Below are 8,764 nucleotides of genomic sequence, written 5' to 3'. Positions count from 1 at the left end.
AGGCCTAAGCTTTCAACACTAAGGGGCTTGATATGACGGAAGATGATCTTGTTGCGAAGTTTGCCGTTGGTGTTTCCATGGTCATACCCAACTCTTGCAGCGACATTCTTCGTTCATCTTCTTGACTTGTATTTTTATTTTTTTGTAATCGGTACTCCTACCTTTTGTAATTGGTACTCCTGTCTTCGAGCTTTTATAATTTAACTAGCCTTCGGGCTTTTATATTTTAATGCATCTTTCATCTTTCGTCAGCATTGTTTTTTATTTACTGATTCTTAATAGTTGTATCTTCGGCTTCATTCGCCTTAACAATTAAAATGAATCGCCTCTTCGGAATTATTGATGCCTTAACGATTTCAATAAAATAAATTGTATCTTTGGCTTCATTCGCCTTAACAATTTTAACGAATCGCCTCTTCGGCATTATTGATGCCTTAACGATTTTAATAAAATAAATTATATCTTTGGCTTCATTCACCTTAACAATTTTAACGAATCGCCTCTTTGGCATTATTGATGCCTTAACGATTTTAATAAAATAAATTGTATCTTTGGCTTCATTCGCCTTAACAATTTTAACGAAATAAATCGCATCATCGGCATATTTATTCGCCTTAACGATCTTGATAAAGTGAATTGTATCTCCGGCTTTATCTGCCTTAATAATTTTAACAATATTAATAAAATGAATCTCTGCCTTACTACCCCCTATGGCCCCAAGGGTTAAAGGCCGAATGTGACTTCAGGCTGTTAATTCTTTTACTGTACTTAGGCGAAGGAACATGGATGCTGATCTTTCAGCGATTGCCCCTAGATCAGCATGTCACGGTTCGTTCGGCCAATAGGAGGTCTTCTTCGGGATTGCCCCTAGACCTGGTTTTGGGTCCTTTTTAGAACACGTGATTGAGGCCGAAGGACCATGTTCTTCTTTTAGATTGCCCCGGGACAGGGGTTTCTTCGGACTTTTTAATATCAAATGAATAAGGGAAGACGAATGATAGGGCGTTATTCTAGGATTGCCCCTTAAGGCCCTTAATTCGTGTTTACCATGTGCAAATTGAATCATAATAGTGTAGTGAAGGATGTTCGAGTTTTGGGCGATTGCCCCTTATGTTACATGTTTAATTAACAAGTTAGGCAAGGGCGGCAGCCGAATGGTTTATCTTCTTCGGGATCGCCCTAAGATAATACTCGGGCGGCGCGGCATGTGTAAATAAAGAAATGTGACAGAATATACTTCTTTATTTATAATCGAATTATTTACATTCTTCTCATAGAATTTAAATACAAACTTTTAAAGAAATTTCTTACTGATAAAATTTTCGAAGGCGACTAGCGTGCCAAGTGTTTTTGATTGCTTCGCCCGACAACGTTTCAAGCTTGTACATTCCGGGGCGAATGACCCTGATCACCTTATAGGGCCCTTCCCAGTTAGGCTGAAGTTTTCCTTGTTTGGCCGGCATAGATGCGGCTAACTCCCTTAGGACTAGGTCTCCGACTCCGAAAGACCTTTTCTTCATATTGGAGTCATAGTGTTGTGCCGCTTGTAGTAAGTACCTCATGTTCCTTTGGTGGGCGGCTTCCCTTTCCTCCTCCAATAAGTCTACGTTCGCCCTCAGCCCGAAGCTATTAGTTTCCACATTGTAGGTCTCAGTTCGGTATGATTCCAAGCCCACTTCGACAGGAACTAGGGCCTCGGTTCCATAGGCCATTCTGAAAGGAGTTTCTCCCGTTGATGTCCTAGGGGTCGTTCGTATTTCCCAGAGACGGCGCCAAATGTTATGCCCAGATTCCTTCGGGAGCTTGAACAGGCTTCGGCTGCCTGGAAGATGGTTTTGGCTTATACCTGAAAATAAAGAGAATGCGAGGGTTTGTACCCCCGATTCACCTCCGGTGTGAGAATTAGAATCTGATTGTAAGGGTAGGGTAATAATACAAGAATAGCAGAATGTTTACGAGAATGTATGTATATTTTTTCTTACTTCACAAGGGTTTTTATTCCCAATTCTGCCTTGAATGTCCAGCCGTTATAAATCATTAAGGAGGGAGTGAAATGGGGGCGTTATGTCCCTTGTTCTTTCCAACGGTCTGCGAGTAGTGGGCCTTGGCCTGGGCTTCCGTGGGCCTTCGTCTCGCGGGCCTGAAGGCCCTTCGGCCCAGTAGCTTAACCGCATATTGGGCCTTCATTCGGTGGGCCCTGTTGGGCCTATAACCAACAGGTTGAAAGGGAGGACATGGAGAATTCAATATGAAGGGCTACGCATTGTTTATTTTAGTTGTGGAAAACTAGGCCATGCAGAAGAGAAATGTAATTCAGAAAAACTAGAGGAGATAATGGGAGTTGATAAAATAAATGAGGAAAATGCTGACCAGGCTGTTAGTGATGAGAATAAGAATAAACCAGAAGAAATTGAAGACTTTGGTGCCTAGATGATAGTAGAAAAGCTAACTCGGAAGCGGCCTGTGAGACCTAGTTTTCCACAACTGCCATCTTCTTACTTAACTTTTAAGGTTAGATCAATACAAAACAATATGAGCTAGAAGGCTCAGCAAGTAACTATAATAATAATTCTATCTAACAAACTTGATAGTAAAAAAAATATAATTAACCATCTTAATTAAGGTTTAACACTACAAGAAATATTGAATCAGACAATGGTTTTCCACCGTTGTCTAAAAGATATATTTTTCGTTGTCTATCCGGGGGCGGTACGTTTGACACTCATACAATGGTTACGCACCATTGTAACAAATACATCACACAACTGAATATAAAGCCTTTGTCTCATTTTATTCACACAACGTATATGGCCCTTTCTAATATTCTACAAACAACAGTTTTTTAGCCGTTATAACAATTTACAGGCACAATAGTTAAAAATAGTGTTATGAGAATTGACACCTACAACAGTTTATGTATTTATTTCATCTAGTCACACAATGGTCTTTATTAAGAAAACAAATGTATGAGATACTTTAGGCAACGATTTTTTATTTTTTGGGTATTGTGTTTTAGCTATGCTCACAACAGCTTTTGTAATGACCAAGATATTGTTAGAAGCTCATCTAGTAATGGTATGTCATGATCCCAATGTGTTGTTAGAATTTGTACATACAATGGTGTTAATCATTTGATCTAATGTGCAAATCATTAAGGCACAATATTTAAGTTCTATTAAACAGTTGTATAAGTTTGTTTCATACAAGTGTATGCCTTTTAAAACATCATTGTCGAATATCTTTAGCACAATGATTTACTTTTGTGCCAAATATTGTCTAATATAGCTTAGAACAATGGTTTACTTTTGTACCAACTGTTTTCTAGTATAACTTAGCATAATAGGTATTTTTATTTTACTAAACAATGCTTACAACATTAACTTTATCATTTTAAATAAATAATTGTAATGATATTCTCGTACTCATACAATAATTTTACAATTGAACATAAGATACAATAAAACTTAACAAGGAGAATACAATGATACCTAAAATAAATTTCTAAAATGTGCATTGAGTTCATATCAAGAAATGCACGAGGAATGGCGACAACAAATCAAGCATTCAAAGGAAAGTCGTTGATCAGCCCGCCCCTTCATGCGTGAAGATGTTACAAGTCCATTTTTATGCAACCAGATTTCAGTTGTGTCCAGTGCTTCCATAACATAATTATCAGAAACAAAAAAATTATATAGTCTATGATAAATATACAACAAGAAGTAGTGCGATGTTGTATAAATTATAACCTATTAATAAATTACCTTTAACAGTTGCTTCACCATTGACTCCTTGCCCTCCTTTAAAAGATCCTGCATAAAATTAAATGGAGCAACCAAAAATACCTTAACACCTAAAAAGGTAACACAAAGTAAATCAAGTTAGCAACGACCATATTAGAAGGTCTGAGTTGACATTACAAATTAATATTAAGTCAAAACTTTTTTCCAGAATCACAAAAACAACACAGAAAAAGAAAAAGATATATTAAACTTGTGGAATGTGCTAATAAAACTTTTTTTTGCAAAGAATATGCCACTAAAACATGTAGAAGCATGTTGATATTTCAGGAAGGAGAAACACCAAGTGCAATAGTATACCATTGGCCATCCTATGCATAAGCAATCCATAAGCATCAAAGCTAGTGGTCGCAAATGCACATACACGTGAAATAGAAGAAACTCTATATTTGTTAAACCACAAGCTAATTTGATAAATTAATGTTCCTTAAGGAAGGATCATTTAGTTTATCATGAGTTTTCTTTAAAACATTTAGTTAGTTTGACAACATTTAGCATACTGCTCATGTTTTTTACTCTCCTCACTTTCACTCAGGTGGACATCTACATCAGTATCATTGAAAACATTTACATCAGCTTATGACAACAAAAACCTAGAATCTAAGACTTCATAAAAGCATTAGTTCATGATAAAAAAAATTATTAAAATACAGAGCAGAATTAAATTTAATTACCTAAAGACTAGTACATCCATTGTTTTTTATACTTTTATAACTTAAATTAATAAATTATATAAGAAAATCTGAATACACTATCAATGCAAATTTTTCATAATAAATGCAAGACCAGGACCCTCCTCAAACTAGATTGACATGATAAATAAGTTCTCAATAACCTGCAACATTATAAACCCATCCAACTAGAGAGAAAATGGTCAACGATTATGATCAAAACTTAACCACAAATACAAAAAGTGTGCATCTTACTTTTCATGGGTGAGATTAGTGGAAGTTATATTCATTTTTTACTATTAAAATTATTATTATAAGTTTGAGAACTAAGAGCAGCAGTATTAACAACATAGTAGCAGCAACATTTACATTTGGATTGTTATGAGCAAGTAAATGATTTAGTGTTGCACCTTCGATGCCAAACGCATTAGCAGCAGCAGGCAACTGGAGATAACTGGAGATAAAAAGCCAAATCAATGCGACAGCCACAAATGGTGTAATTAAAGCACATTATCAGAAGCCTGAAAGTAACCATAATTTATAAAGATCCTTCATCAAATAAAAAAAAGCATATTCATGAATCAGATCTAACCTTTCTGCTATATTAGAGTCCTCTTAGACGCAATTTCTGCTCTAGAGCTTTGAACTCAATTTAAACAATCAACTTCGGCCTGGGAACACTTAAAAAAGGCAAAAAATAAAACAAACAAACTGATAACCCACCCTTTCAATTTACATATTCAAATATAAAATTTCCTATTAATAATTCTATTAAGAACAAATATCTTGAATGTCTGCAATGAAATAATATGTAGGCTTAGAAATAGATGTATGACACAACAAAACTCAAAATAGTGAATAATCTTTAAGTTGAAGAAAAAAAACAAAAAAAACAAATATAATACCTTTAGATGAACACCAATGGCTTGTATAAAGAACTAACCTATTTCATTAAAACCAACCAAACGCCCAAAAAGCAGATTTCAAGAAGTCAACTTCCTAGATCCCATTAAACACCATTAAATCAGTTATCGATTAATAACCCATGATAGATCGTGAAAGTAAAAGCACTAAAAAGACACAAACCAGGTGTATACCTTTAACTCTAGACAAGAACAAGCCCATATATTTGATATTGAAAAATCAAAACTCTTCCGATAAATAAAACTTGGGGTTCCAGCTTCACAAAGGTTGGAGCTAAATGTTTTAGGAAAATGAAAATAGGTCCCAGGAGATGAAAATGATGGTCGATTGATGATGATAGAGGATTAATGATAGAGTTGAAGGGGTTTAATTTAGGTTTTCTTCTCAGCGGCCATAAGAAGGGGGAATGAAATTTCATTTTAAGAGGGAAATGAAATTTAGGTTAAACCGGGATGTAAAATTTGGGCTAAAAGGTGGAAAAAGAAACATATCTTTGAATTCATGTATATTTTTAAATAATTTATTTAATCTTTAGATATTTAGTTTGTTTGGATCTTTAGATATTGATATATCTTAACATCTGTATAGTTGATATATCTTAACATCCCGCTTTTTTTTAAAAAAAATCACGTGTCTAAGGAAACACCGAATATATGTTGGCTTTGAGTATAATGGTTTAATTTTAAAATTGTTGTCTTATATTTTAGGAAATCATTTTTCCAAATTTTAAACCCCTTTATCGAATTAAATTAAGAAAAAATGAAATATTCAAATGGATCGACATTGAATGGCTCGTTTAACTTTTCTTTACTCATACGGTGTCTCTATGTAATATTGTAAACTTAATAAGTCCTGAATCTTTCATATGTATAGTTATCGACTATATTTCGAAAGTAATGACGGTATCTACGTACGTATATGATTATGATACAACATATTATAACGAAAAAATATAAGTTATTTATTTCATATAACCTTAGTGATATTTAAATATGTATTTGATAATGTGAGTTTTTACATGCCAATCACTTCTCTTGTAGCACATTTTGAAAGCGTACGGTAACGATTCAAGTCCCATTCAAGTCTTTGGGATTGTCAAGAATTTGATGTCAATAGACAATGTTTTTAACGAAAAAGACTTGTTTGTACAGGTTCTTACAATGGATTTTCGCCCAAACCATTGTCTTATATTTTGTCAAAAAGGTTGATGTCATGACTCAATGGTTTCCTAAAAAAAGTCTTGTTTGTACACTTTCGTACAATGGTTTAATTTTAAAATTGTTGTCTTATATTTTAGGAAATCATTCTTCCAAATTTTAAACCCTTATATCGAATTAAATTAAGAAAAAATGAAATATTCAAATGGATCGACATTAAATGACTCGTTTCACTTTTCTTTACTCATACGGTGTCTCTATGTAATATTGTAAACTTAACAAGTCCTGAATCATTCATATGTATAGTCATCGACTATATTTCGAAAGTAATGACGGGATTTACGTACGTATATGATTACGATACAATATATTATAACGAAAAAATATAAGTTATTTATTTCATATAACCTTAGTAATATTTAAACATGTGTTTGATAATGTGAGTTTTTACATGCCAATCACTTCTCTTGTAGCACATTTTGAAAGCGTACAGTAACGATTCAAGTCCCATTCAAGTCTTTGGGATTGTCAAGAAATTTGATATCAATAGATAATGGTTTGAACTAAAAAGACTTGTTTGTACAGGTTCTTACGATGGATTTTCGCCCAAACTGTTGTGTTATATTTTGTCAAAAAGGTTGATGTCATGACACAATAATTTCCTAAAAAAAGTCTTATTTCTACACTTTCGTATAATGGCTTGATTTTAAAATTGTTGTCTTATATTTTAGGAAATCATTCTTCCAAATTTTAAACCCCAATATCGAATTAAATTAAGAAAAAATGAAATATTCAAATGGATCGACATTGAATGGCTCGTTTCACTTTTCTTTACTCATACGGTATCTTTATGTAATATTGTAAACTTAAGAAGTCCCGAATCTTTCATATGTATAGTTATCGACTATATTTCTAAAGTAATGACGGGATCTACGTACGTATATGATTATGATACAACATATTATAACGAAAAAATATAAGTTATTTATTTCGTATAACCTTAGTGATATTTAAATATGTGTTTGATAATGTGAGTTTTTACATGTAAATTACTTCTCTTGTAGCACATTTTGAAAGTGTACGGTAACGATTCAAGTCCCATTCAAGTCTTTGGGATCGTCAAGAATTTGATGTCAATAGACAATGGTTTTAACGAAAAAGACTTGTTTGTACACGTTCTTACAATGGATTTTCGCCCAAACCGTTGTCTTATATTTTGTCAAAAAGGTTGATGTCATGACACAATGATTTCCTAAAAAAAGTTTTGTTTCTACACTTTCGTATAATGGCTTAATTTTAAAATTGTTGTCTTATATTTTAGGAAATCATTCTTCCAAATTTTAAACCCCTATATCGAATTAAATTAAGAAAAAAATTAAATATTCAAATGGATCGACATTGAATGGCTCGTTTCACTTTTCTTTACTCATACGGTATCTCTATGTAATATTGTAAACTTAACAAGTCCTGAATCTTTCATATGTATAGTTATCGACTATATTTCGAAAGTAATGACGGGATCTACGTACGTATATGATTACGATACAACATATTATAACGAAAAAATATAAGTTATTTATTTCGTATAACCTAAGTGATATTTAAACATGTGTTTGATAATGTGAGTTTTTACATGCTAATCACTTCTCTTGTAGCACATTTTGAAAGCGTACGGTAACGATTCAAGTCCCATTCAAGTCTTTGGGATTGTCAAGAAATTTGATATCAATAGACAATGGTTTGAACTAAAAAGACTTGTTTGTACAGGTTCTTACAATGGATTTTCGCCCAAACCGTTGTCTTGTATTTTGTCAAAAAGGTTGATGTCATGACACAATGGTTTCCTAAAAATAGTCTTGTTTGTACACTTTCGTACAATGGTTTAATTTTAAAAATGTTGTCTTATATTTTAGAAAATCATTCTTCCAAACCTAAATCACCTTCAAAAAAATTTCAATTTTTTTTTAAAAAATTCAGGCGGGAATCCAAATAAAATAGAGGGGGAAACGAAAATTTTAATTTTTTATAAATCAACGGCTCATAATAGTCTATTCATAATCTAACGATAAAGAAATTGTGACTTTTTCTAGTTTTATATAAATAAAATTTACAGTAAAAATAATTTAAAAAGAAACGTAATTAATTTAAATTGAGACATAAATTCAGACAACGGTTTTGGTGAGCTATGTTGTGTGATAAAATGCATACACCGTTT

Source organism: Apium graveolens, chromosome 5, assembly GCF_009905375.1.
Source record: "Apium graveolens cultivar Ventura chromosome 5, ASM990537v1, whole genome shotgun sequence".
Lineage (NCBI taxonomy): Eukaryota > Viridiplantae > Streptophyta > Magnoliopsida > Apiales > Apiaceae > Apium > Apium graveolens.
The sequence above is the reverse complement of the archived record's forward strand: the minus strand, read 5'-3'. Positions refer to the sequence as shown.